This window comes from Hordeum vulgare, chromosome 5H (genome assembly GCF_904849725.1).
Source record: "Hordeum vulgare subsp. vulgare chromosome 5H, MorexV3_pseudomolecules_assembly, whole genome shotgun sequence".
NCBI classification, from domain to species: domain Eukaryota; kingdom Viridiplantae; phylum Streptophyta; class Magnoliopsida; order Poales; family Poaceae; genus Hordeum; species Hordeum vulgare.
Genome location: NC_058522.1, coordinates 378,811,347 through 378,824,717, shown reverse-complemented (window position 1 = coordinate 378,824,717; position 13,371 = coordinate 378,811,347).

Sequence of the window (13,371 nt, the reverse complement as noted above, 5' to 3'; positions counted from 1 at the left end):
TTGGTTTTTCCCTTGAAGAGGAAAGGGTGATGCAGCACAGTAGTAGTAAGTATTTCCCTTAGTTTGAGAACCAAGGTATCAATCCAGTAGGAGTATCAAGCCAAGTCTGCAAAAAGTACCTGCCAAAAACAGCAAACTTGCACCCAACACTACAAAGGGGTTGTCAATCCCTTCACGGTTGATTGCAAGCTGAGATCTGAAGGCGGAAAGTACAACAAAGTAAAAGTGTAAGGCTGAAAATATGATGTGAAGTAGACCCGGGGGCCATAATGTTCATTAGAGGCTTCTCTCATGATAGCAAATATTACGGTGGGTGAACGAATTACTGTCGAACAATTGATAGAACCGCGCAAAGTCATGACGATATCTAAGGCAATGATCATACATATAGGCATCACGTCCGAGACAAGTAGACCGATACTTTCTGCATCTACTACTATTACTCCACACATCGACCGCTATCCAGCATGCATCGAGTGTATTGAGTTCATGATAAACAAAGTAACGCCTTAAGCAAGATGACATGATGTAGAGGGATAAATTCATGCAATAGATATAAACCCCATCTTTTTACCCTTGATGGCAACAACACGATGCATGCCTCGCTACCCCTTCTATCACTGGGTGAGGTCACCGCACGGTATGAACCCAAAACCAAGCACTTCTCCCATTGCAAGAATCATAGATCAAGTTGGCCAAACAAAACCCACAACTCGAAGAGAATTACAAGGATATGAAATCATGCATATAAGAGATCAGAAGAAACTCAAATAAGATTCATAGATAATCTGATCATAAATCACAAACACTCCACAAAAGAAGATTACATCGGATATATCTCCATGAAGATCATGGAGAACTTTGTATTGAAGATCCAAGAGAGAGAAGAAGCCATCTAGCTACTAGATATGGACCCGAAGGTCTTTGGTGAACTACTCATGCATCATCGGAGAGGCAATGGTGTTGATGGAGAAGCCCTCCGTGTCCGAATCCCCCCTCCGGCAGGGCACCAGAACGTGCCCCAGATGGGATCTTGTGGAGACAGAAGCTTGCGGCAGCAGAAAATTATTTTCGTGGCTCTCTCCCGTGGTTTTGGATTTTTCGGGGATTTATAGGCGGAAGAAGTAGGGAAGAGGAGCCACAGGGGGGCCACAAGCCTGCTAAGCGCGGCCCCCCAGACCGCGCCTAGGGGGCTTGTGACCTCCCCCGGGGTCCTTTGCCTTGGTTCTCAAGTTCCCCACGTATCTTCTGTTCCGGAAAAAATCTTTTCGGGGGTTTTATTCCATTTGGACTCCGTTTAATATTCTCCTCGGAAAAAGGTCAAAAACAAGGGGAAAAACTGGCACTTGGCACTGAGTTAATAAGTTAGTCCCAAAAAAGATATAAAAGTCATACAAAACATCCAAAGTTTGACAAGATAATAGCATGGAACCAAAAAAAATTATAGATACGTTGGAGACGTATCAGAGGGCTTCACCTAAGCACCGCAGAAATCCGATCTAGAGGAAGAACTACGAACTAGAGGAGAGGGTTGCACGTGGCTGAAATTGTGTCTCAAAAACCCTAAAACCTCTAGTATATATGGGAGGAAAGAGGGGCTAGCCTTGAGCACCAAGGAGAACCTCCTTGGGCTCGGCCGAAGTTAGGGAGGAGGAGTCCTCCTCCAATCCTACTTGGAGTAGGACTCCTTCCCAAGTTGCCCACCTCTTTTGGTTTTTTCCGCTTTTACCTCATGGGATTTCTTTGGTTGACTAGACAGCCCACTAAGAGCTATTGAGACCACCATCAAGTCCACGTGGCCCTCTTGGGGAGTGGTGGGCCCACCTGGTGGGCCCCCGGTACCCATTCGTCACTCCCGGTACACTGCCGGCAATGCCCGAAATTCTTCCGGAATCCAAATACCAACTTCCTATATATCAATCTTCGTTTCTGGACCATTCTGGAAACCCTCATGACGTCCGGGATATCATCCGTGACTCTGAACAAAACTTTGGTCACGAGCACCTATAAGTCAACTATACCGAAACGTCATCGAACCTTAAGTATGCAGACCCTGCGAGTTCGAGAACTATGCACACAGGACCTGAGACACTCCCCGGACAATATCCAATAGCGGGACCTGGATTCCCATATTGGATCCTAGATATTCTATGAAGATTTTATTGGTTAAACCTCTATGCCAAGGATTCATATAATCTCGTATACTGTTCCCTTTGTCCTTCGGTATGTTACTTGCCCGAGATTTGATCGTCGGTATCTCTATACCTATTTCAACCTCGTTACCGGGAAGTCTCTTTACTCGTTCCGCAATACAAGATCCCGTGACTAACTCTTTAGTCATATTGCTTGCAAGGCTTATATGTGATGTTGTATTACCGAGTGAGCCTCGAGATACCTCCCCGTGTCACCTGGAGTGACAAATCCCAGTCTTGATCCAGGCTAACTCAACGGACACCTTCTTAGATACCTATCAAGCACCTTTATAGTCACCCAGTAACGTTGCGACGTTTGATACACACAAGGCATTCCTCAGGTGTCAGTGAGTTACATGATCTCATGGTCAAAGGAATGAATACTTGACATGCAGAAAACAATAGCAACAAAATGGCACGATCATATGATATGTTCATAGTTTGGGTCTTGTCCATCACATCGTTCTCCTAATAATGTGATCCCGTCATCAAGTGACAACACTTGTTTATGGCTAGGAAACCTTAACCATCCTTGATCAAGAGGCTAGTCAACTAGAGACTCATTAGGGATACAGTTTTGTCTATATATCCACACATGCATTTATGTTTCCATTCAGTACAATTATAGCATGGATAATAAGCGATTATCTTGAAACAGGAAATATAATAATAACTATTTTATTAATGCCTCTAGGGCATATTTCGAACAGTCTCCCACTTGCACTAGAGTCAATAATCTAGTCTCACATCTTCATGTGATTTACAATGTAATGAATCTAACACCCATACAGTTCTGGTGTTGTTCATGCTTCGCTCGTGGTAGAGGTTTAGTCAGCGGATCTGCAACATTCAGATCCGTGTGCACTTTGAAATATTTACGTCCTCTCCTTCGACATAGTTGCGGATGAGGTTGAAGCATCGTTTGATGTGTCTGGTCCTCTTGTGAAACCTTGGTTCCTTCGCCACAGCAATGGCACCAGTGTTGTCACGGAACAGAGTTATTGGATTTAGCACGCTCGACACAACTCCAAGATCTATCATGAACTGCTTCATCCAGACACCCTCCTTAGCTGCCTCTGAGGCTGCTATGTACTCCGCTTCGCATTTAGAATCAGCTATGACGCTTTGCTTGGAACTGCACCAACTTACCGCACCCCCATTAAGAATATATACGTATCCGGTTTGTGACTTAGAGTCATCCGGATCAGTGTCAAAGCTTGCATCCACGTAACCCTTTACGACGAGCTCTTCGTCACCCCCATAAACGAGAAACATTTCCTTAGTCCTTTTCTGGTACTTCAGAATATTCTTGACCGCCGCCCAGTGTTCCACTCATGGATCACTTTGAAACCTGCCAGCCATGCTTATGGCCAGGCTGACATTCGGTCTTGTGCACAACATTGCATACATGATAGACCCTATAGCTGAAGCATAGGGGATGACACTCATCTTTTCTCTATCTTCTGCAGTTACTGGACACTGATTCTTACTCAACTTTATATCATGTAACACAGGCAAGAACCCCTTCTTGGATTGTTCCATTTTGAACTTCTTCAAAACTTTAACAAGGTATGTGCTTTGTGAAAGTCCTATTAGGCGCCTCAATCTATCTCTATAGATCTTAATGCCTAATATGTAAGTAGCTTCTCCTAGGTCTTTCATTGAAAAACTTTTGTTCAAGTAATCCTTTACGCTCTTCAAAAACTCCACATTGTTTCCAATCAGCAATATGTCATCCACATATAATATTAGAAACGCTACAGAGCTTCCACTCACTTTCTTGTAAATACAAGCTTCTCCTACAACTTGTATAAACCCAAACACCTTGATTACCTCATCAAAGCACTTATTCCAACTCCGAGATGCTTGCACCAGTCCATAAATGGATCACTGGACCTTGCATACTTTGTCAGCATTCTCTGGATCGACAAAACCTTCGGGTTGTATCATATACAACTCTTCCTTAAGAAACCCGTTAAGGAACACCGTTTTGACATCCATCTGCCAGATTTCATAATCGAAAAATGCAGTTATTGCTAACATGATTCGGACGGACTTAAGCATCGCTACGGGTGAGAATATCTCATCGTAGTCAACTCCTTGAACTTGTGAAAAACCCTTTGCCACAAGTCGAGCTTTATAAACGGTCACATTACCGTCTGCGTTCGTCTTCGTCTTAAAGATCCATTTGTTCCGAATAGCCTTGCGACCTTCACGTAATACTTCCAAAGTCCACACTTTGTTTTCATACAAAGATCCTATCGCGGATTTCATGGCCTCTAACCATTTTGTTGTAATATGGGCCCACCCTTGCTTCTCCATAACTCGCAGGCTCATTATTGTCTAGCAACATGATAGACAAGACATGATTCCCGTACCACTCGGGAGCAGTACGTGCTCTTGTCGACCTGCGAGGTCCGACAGTAAATTGATCTAAAGCTTCATGATCATCATCATTAGTTTCCTCTTCAACCGGTGTTGCCTCGACAGAAATTTATTTCTTCCCTGCGCCACCATCTTGTTGAAGCAGAGGTTTTGTAACCTCGTCAAGTTCTATCTTCCTCCCACTCAATTCTTTCAAGAGAAACTCTTTCTCAAGAAAATCACCATTCTTAGCGACAAACACTTTGCCCTCGGATGTAAGATAGAAGGTGTACCCAATTGTCTCTTTTGGGTAACCTATGAAGACACACTTTTCCGCTTTGGGTTCCAGCTTTTCAGGCTGAAGCTTTTTGACATAAGCATCGCATCCCCAAACTTTAAGAAACGACAACTTTGGCTTCTTGTCATACCACAGCTCATATAGCATCGTCTCAACGGATTTTGAAGGTGCGCTATGATGACCCACAAGTATATGGGATCAACCGTAGTCCTTTCGATAAATAAGAGTGTCGAACCCAACGAGGAGCAGAAGGCTCTGATAAATGGTTTTCAGCAAGGTAATAACTGCAAGCACTGAAAGTAGCGGTAACAAGTGATGGTGTAGCGAGGTGAAACGTAGCAAGCGAAAAGTAACAAGTAACAAGTAGTAGCAATGGTGCAGCAAGTGGCCCAATCCCTTTTGTAGCAAGGGACAAGCCTGAACAAAGTCTTATAGGAGGAAAAACGCTCCCAAGGACACACGGGAATTTCTGTCATGCTATTTTCATCATGTTCATATGATTCGCGTTCGTTACCTTGATAGTTTGATATGTGGGTGGACCGGTGCTTGGGTACTGCCCTTACTTGGAAAAGCATCCCACTTATGATTAACCCCTCTCGCAAGCATCCGCAACTACGAAAGAAGAATTAAGACAACGCCTAACCATAGCATTAAACTAGTGGATCCAAATCAGCCCCTTACGAAGCAACGCATAGACTGGGGTTTAAGCTTCTGCCACTCCAGCAACCCATCATCTACTTACTACTCCCCAATGCCTTCCTCTAGGCCCAAATATGGTGAAGTGTTATGTAGTCGACGTTCACATAATACCACTAGAGGAAAAGACAACATACATCATATCAAAATACCGAACGAATATCAAACTCGCATGACTATTATCAGCATGACTTATCCCATGTCCTCAGGAACAAAAGTAACTACTCACAAAGCATAATCATAATCATGATCAGAGGTGTAATGAATAGCATCAAGGATCTGAACATAAACTCTTCCACCAAGTAATCCAACTAGCATCAACTACAAAGAGTAATCAACACTACTAGCAACCTTACAAGTACCAATCGGAGTCGCGAGACAGAGATTGGTTATAAGAGATGAACTAGGGATTGGAGAGGAGATGGTGCTGATGAAGATGTTGATGAAGATGCCTCCCCTCCGACGAGAGGACTGTTGGTGATGACGATGACGACGATTTCCCCCTCCGGGAGGGAAGTTTCCCCGGCAGGATCGTCCTGCCGGAGCTCTAGATTGGATCTGCTCAAGTTCCGCCTCGTGGCGGTGGCGAAACCACGAAAAACCTCCCGATTGATTTTTTCTGGAACGAAACCCTTCATATAGCAAAAGAGGCGGGCCAGTGGGCCGTCAGGGAGCCCACAAGCCCTGTAGCCACCACCAGGGGGTTGCGGCTACCAGGCTTGTGGGGCCCTGGTAGCAACCCTCGGGTACTTCTTTCACCCACTATTTTTATATATTCCCAAAAACTTCCACGTAATTTTTCAGGGCATTTGGAGCTATGCAGAATAGAGGACTCAGATTTCCTCCTTTTCCAGTCCAGAATTCCAGCTACCTGAATTCTCCCTCTTCAAATAAACCTTGCAAAATAAGAGAGAAAAGGCATAAATATGGTTCCACAAAGTAATATAACAGCCCATAAAGCGATAAATATCAACATGAAAGCATGATGCAAAATGGACGTATCAACTCCCCCAAGCTTAGACCTCGCTTGTCCTCAAGCGAAAACCAAGTTCCATAAACATGTCCGCATGTTTAGGAACGAAGGTGTCGATAAAACATAATACGGACATGAGGGCATCATGATCACACAGAGAACAACAATACATCATAAAGATTCTTATGGGAAAGTAACAATTCCTTCACAAAGCAAAGTATGAAGCAAAAACCTTACCGAGAAGTAACCAACAACAGTCCATAGTCATTGAAGCAATTGCAATTTATCCTAACATTAGAAAGAGTCAAATAAGAGCTTGTAAGGAAAACCCACATACTCAATCATCTCTTTTGTTTTCCACATTTGTTACAACTCACGTGGTACTCATGGTATCAAAGTTTCAGCTGGACACAGAGAAAGATAGGGGCTTATAGTTTTGCCTCCCAACCATTTACCTCAAGGGTAAAGTCAACAATAATAAAGCATAAGTACTCAACTCCAAGTTGATATACGAATATAGATAGTTCCCAAGCATGTGACGGTAGCCAAGACAAAGGCAAAATAGGGAATTGGTGAAGATCACCATGACTCTTACAAGGGAAAAAAGTAAAGGTACAAGATAGGCCCTTCGCAGAGGGAAGCAGAGGTTGTCATGCGCTTTTGAGGTTTGAATGCGTGTCCTCTTAGTGCCGAGGAATGTCACTTTATATTGCCTCCTGTGATAAAGAACTTTATTATGCAGTCTGTCGCTTTTATGTCTTCATCATCACAGGTTCGTACAAAGCTTATTTTCCATGCACTAATAGATCATACATATTAGAGAGCAATTTTTTTTGCTTGCACCGATGACAACTTACTCGAGGGATCTTATTCAATCCATAGGCAGGTATGGTGGACTCTCATGGCAAAACTGGGTTGAAGGTTTATGGATGCACAAGTAGTATCTCTACTTGGTGCAGGAGTTTTGACTAATATGAGGTGGAAGCGATCATCACATGCTAAGGGATCTCTACTCATATAACATTGTTTGGAACCAAGCAAACACAATTCATTATGTTGTCTTCCTTGTCCAACATCTACTCCTAAGCATGTAATAGTTTGGTGAGTGCTCACAATTGTAAAAAGTGTCTAAGATGATATATTTATATGTGAACCTCTCTTTCCTCATTACTTCTTATTAATTGCAACAATGACTGAGGTCTATGTTGATTTATTCTCAACAAGTTTCAATCATCATACGTGTCATAAGTGAAGCTATCACTTTCCATAAGATAATCTCATGATCTTTCATGCTATCGTTCTTTTCATACTTTTGATCACGACACAAAGCAAAGACCTTGACTAAGATACTCCTTATTATATAGCTCGCAGGCTCGAATACAAAGGGGGGAGACAAAAGCAAAAGACTCAAACTAAACACTAAAGACTTATTCCACTAAGAGAAGAAATAAAAACTGAAAAGGAAAGAACTAAAACAAAGGTAAAAGCAAAAGATATAAAGGTGATACGATACCAGGGCAACTCCCCCAAGCTTGGCGGAAGCCAAGGGAATTGCCCATACCAGTGCTTAGTTGTCTTCCCTTGGTGGTGATGGTGGTGATGTTGTTGGAGCAATCTTGAGCTTGTCTAATTTCCACTTGAGCAAAAAGTTCTGCTCCCTGAGATCGTCATTTTCCTCCTCAAGTTTCAACACTCTATGGCAAAATTCCTGCTTACTCTCCTGCAGGAAACGAGAAGGAATAAACAAGGTTTTAGACTTCTTCCTTTGGTCACGGAGGCTTGACTTCTTGAACTCCACATGAGTGCGTCCAGGTTGACGTAGAGGAGCCTCCTCTTCGTCGAAACTCGTTTGTTCCTTCCCCTTGGGATCATAGTCCTCTTCCTCATCGGTGGTCCAGCCATATGGTTCCAAGTCCCCATAGACTTTGGGGTAAGCTAGGTAATCAGCCACATATCTCTCCCCCTCTAAATCTTGAGAAGACATCTTGACCTAGATCTGCGGCAGAAAACAGGCTCGAAACGAAAACAGAGGAGAACTGCGTGATACGGAGATCAAAACCTTCGGGCGAATATATAATGATTTTTTCTGGACCAGAAGGAGTGCTCCATAAGAAAACGGAGTCCGCGAGGCACACGAGGTGCCCACAAGCCCTCTAGCCGCCACCAGGGGGTAGATGGCGGCTACCAAGCATGTGGTCGCCTCGTGCGCTCTCCGGACTACTTTTTAATTTTCTAATTTTCCAAAAATTCCAAAATGGCGGAAATTTCCTATGGGAAAAGTTTCAGAGTCCAATTACTTACCGAAACAGATACCTTTTCGTTTTCAGGGTCTGAAACAGGCTGATAAACATCCCTTATGTACTCGTGTGGAGTTATGACATTGATGATATTGGTCTCAACATTTATGGGAGTACCGGAGATATAATGCTTGATTCTTTGCCCATTTACCACTATAGGAAAATTGCCTTCCGTGTTATTGATTTTGATGGCACCGGAACGATATACTTCCTTGACAACATAGGGACCTTCCCATTTAGAGAGAAGCTTGCATGCGAAGAATCTTAAGCGAGAATTGTATAGCAGGACATAATCACCTACATTGAACTCTCGTTTCTGTATTCTTTTATCGTGCCATCTCTTAACCTTTTCCTTGAACAGCTTGGCATTCTCATATGCCTGGGCCCTCCATTCATATAATGAGCTGATATCAAACAACTGTTGGGGAACATCGCATTGGGAAACAAAAAAATTCCTACGCGCACGAAGACCTATCATGGTGATGTCCATCTACGAGAGGGGATATTCGATCTATGTACCATTGTAGATCGCACCGCGGAAGCGTTAGTGAATGTGGTTGATGTAGTGGAACGTCCTCACGTCCCTCGATACGCCCCGCGAACCGTCCTGCGATCAGTCCCACGATCTAGTGCCGAACGGACGGCACCTCCGCGTTCAGCACACGTACAACTCGACGATGATCTCGGCCTTCTTGATCCAGCAAGAGAGACGGAGAGGTAGATGAGTTCTCCGGCAGCGTGACGGCGCTCCGGAGGTTGGTGGTGACCTAATCTCAGCAGGGCTCCGCCCGAGCTCCGCAGAAACGCGATCTAGAGGTAAAACCGTGGAGATATGTGGTCGGGCTCCCGTGGCAAAGTTGTCTCAAATCAGCCCTAAAACCTTCGTATATATAGGGGAAGAGGGCGAGCCTTGCCTTGGGATCCAAGGACCCTCAAGGGGTTCGGCCGAGCCAAGGGGAGGAGTCCTCCCCTTCCAAACCGAATCCAACTAGGTTTGGAAGGAGGAGTCCTTCCCCCTTTTCCCACCTCCTCTTTTTTTTCTTTTCTCTTTGATTTTCTTCCTATGGCGCATAGGGCCTTCTTGGGCTATCCCACCAGCCCACTAAGGGCTGGTGCACCACCCCCAAGGCCTATGGGCTTCCCCGGGGTGGGTTGCCCCCCCCCCCCCCCCGGTGAACACCCGGAACCCATTCGTCATTCCCGGTACATTCCCGGTAACTCCGAAAACCTTCCGGTAATCAAATGAGGTCATCCTATATATCCATCTTCGTTTCCGGACCATTCCGGAAACCCTCGTGACATTCGTGATCTCATCCAGGACTCCGAACAACATTCGGTAACCAACCATATAACTCAAATACGCATAAAACAACGTCGAACCATAAGTGTGCAGACCCTGCGGGTTCGAGAACTATGTAGACATGACCCGAGTGACTCCTCGGTCAATATCCAATAGCGGGACCTGGATGCCCATATTGGATCCCACATATTCTACGAAGATCTTATCATTTGAACCTCAGTGCCAATGATTCATATAATCCCGTATGTCATTCCCTTTGTCCTTCGGTATGTTACTTGCCCGAGATTCGATCGTCAGTATCAGCATACCTATTTCAATCTCGTTTACCGACAAGTCTCTTTACTCGTTCCATAATACAAGATCCCGCAAATTACACTAAGTCACATTGCTTGCCAGGCTTGTGTGTGATGTTGTATTACCGAGTGGGCCCCGAGATACCTCTCCGTCACACGGAGTGATAAATCCCAGTCTCGATCCATACTAACTCAACCAACACCTTCGGAGATACCTGTAGAGCATCTTTATAGTCACCCAGTTACGTTGCGACGTTTGATACACACGAAACATTCCTCCGGTGTCAGTGAGTTATATGATCTCATGGTCATAGGAACAAATACTTGACACGCAGAAAATAGTAGCAACAAAATGACACGATCAATATGCTACGTCTATTAGTTTGGGTCTAGTCCATCACGTGATTATCCTAATGACGTGATCCAGTTATCAAGCAACAACACCTTGTTCATAATCAGAAGACCCTGACTATCTTTGATCAACTGGCTAGCCAGCTAGAGGCTTGCTAGGGACAGTGTTTTGTCTATGTATCCACACATGTATATAAGTCTTCATTCAATACAATTATAGCATGGATAATAAACAATTATCTTGATACAGGAATTATAATAATAACTATATTTATTATTGCCTCTAGGGAATAATTCCAACAGTCTCCCACTTGCACTAGAGTCAGTAATCTAGCCCTCACATCATCATGCGAATTACATTGTAATAAATCTAACACCCATACAGTTCTGCTGTTGATCATGCTTTGCCCATGGAAGAGGTTTAGTCAGCGGGTCTGCTACATTTAGATCCGTGTGCACTTTGCATATATTTACGTCCTCCCCTTCGACGTAGTCGCGGATGAGGTTGAAGCGTCGTTTGATGTCTGGACTTCTTGTGAAACCGTGGTTCCTTTGCTAGGGCAATGGCACCCGTGTTGTCACAGAACAAGGTTATTGGATTTAGTGCGCTTGGCACTACTCCAAGATCCGTCATGAATTGCTTCATCCAGACGCCCTCCTTAGCCGCCTCAGAGGCAGCCATGTACTCCGCTTCACATGTAGAATCTGCTACGACGCTTTGCTTGGAACTGCACCAGCTTACCGCACCCCCATTAAGAATAAATACGTATCCGGTCTACGACTTAGAGTCGTCCGGATCTGTGTCAAAGCTTGCATCGACGTAACCCTTTACGGCGAGCTCTTCGTCACTTCCATACACGAGAAACATCTCCTTAGTCCTTTTCAGGTACTTCAGGATATTCTTGACCGTCGTCCAGTGATCCACTCCTTGATTACTCTAGAACCTGCCTGCCATACTTATGGCCAAGCTAACGTCCGGTCTAGTGCACAGCATTGCATACATGATAGAACCTATGGCTGAAGCATAGGGGACGGTGCTCATATGCTCTGTATCCTCATCAGTTGCTGGGCACTGAGTCTTACTCAATCTCGTACCTTGTAAAACTGGCAAGAACCCTTTCTTGGACTGTTCCATTTTGAACCTCTTCAAAACTTTATCAAGGTATGTGCTTTGTGAAAGTCCTATCAGGCGTTTCAATCTATCCCTATAGATCTTAATGCCTAGAATGTAAGCAGCTTCTCCTAGGTCCTTCATAGAGAAACTTTTATTCAAGTAATCCTTTATGCTCTCCAAAAACTCTACGTTGTTTCCAATCAGCAATATGTCATCCACATATAATATTAGAAACGCCACAGAGCTCCCACTCACTTTCTTGTAAATACAAGATTCTCCAACCACTTGTATAAACCCAAATGCTTTGATCACCTCATCAAAGCGTTTGTTCCAACTCCGAGATGCTTGCACCAGCCCATAAATGGATCGCTGGAGCTTGCACACCTTGTTAGCATTCTTAGGATCGACAAAACCTTCGGGTTGCATCATATACAACTCTTCCTTAAGGAAACCGTTAAGGAACGCCGTTTTGACATCCATCTGCCAGATTTCATAATCGAAAAATGCAGCTATTGCTAACATGATTCTGACGGACTTAAGCATCGCTACGGGTGAGAATGTGTCATCGTAGTCAACTCCTTGAACTTGTGAAAAACCCTTTGCCACAAGTCGAGCTTTATAAACGGTCACATTGCCGTCAGCGTCCGTCTTCTTCTTAAAGATCAATTTGTTCTGAATAGCCTTGTGTCCCTCAGGTAGTACTTCCAAAGTCCATACTTTGTTCTCATACATGGATCCTATCTCGGACTTCCTGGCCTCTAGCCATTTGTTGGAATCTGGGCCCACCATTGCTTCTTCATAATTTGCAGGTTCATTGTTGTCTAACAACATGATTGACATGACGGGATTACTGTTGGGGAACGTCGCATGGGAAACAAAAAATTTCCTACGCGCACGAAGACCTATCATGGTGATGTCCATCTACGAGAGGGGATGTGTGATCTACGTACCCTTGTAGACCGTACAGCAGAAGCGTTAGTGAACGCGGTTGATGTAGTGGAACTTCCTCACGTCCCTCGATCCGCCCCGCGAACCGTCCCGCGATCAGTCCCACGATCTAGTGCCGAACGGACGGCACCTCCGCGTTCAGCACATGTACAGCTCGATGATGATCTCGGCCTTCTTGATCCAGCAAGAGAGACGGAGAGGTAGAAGAGTTCTCCGGCAGCGTGACGGTGCTCCGGAGGTTGGTGATGATCTTGTCTCAGCAGGGCTCCGCCCGAGCTCCGCAGAAACGCGATCTAGAGGAAAAACCGTGGAGGTATGTGGTCGGGCTGCCGTGGAAAAGTCGTCTCAAATCAGCCCTAAAACCTCCGTATATATAGGTGGGAGAGGGGGGCCTTGCCTTGGGGATCAAGCAGCCCCAAGGGGGTCGGCCGAGCCAAGGGGGGAAGGTCTCCCCCCCCAAACCGAGTCCAACTTGGTTTGGTGGGTGGAGTCCTTCTTCCCTTTCCCACCTCCTCCTTTTTTTTCTTTTCTCTTTGATTTTCTTC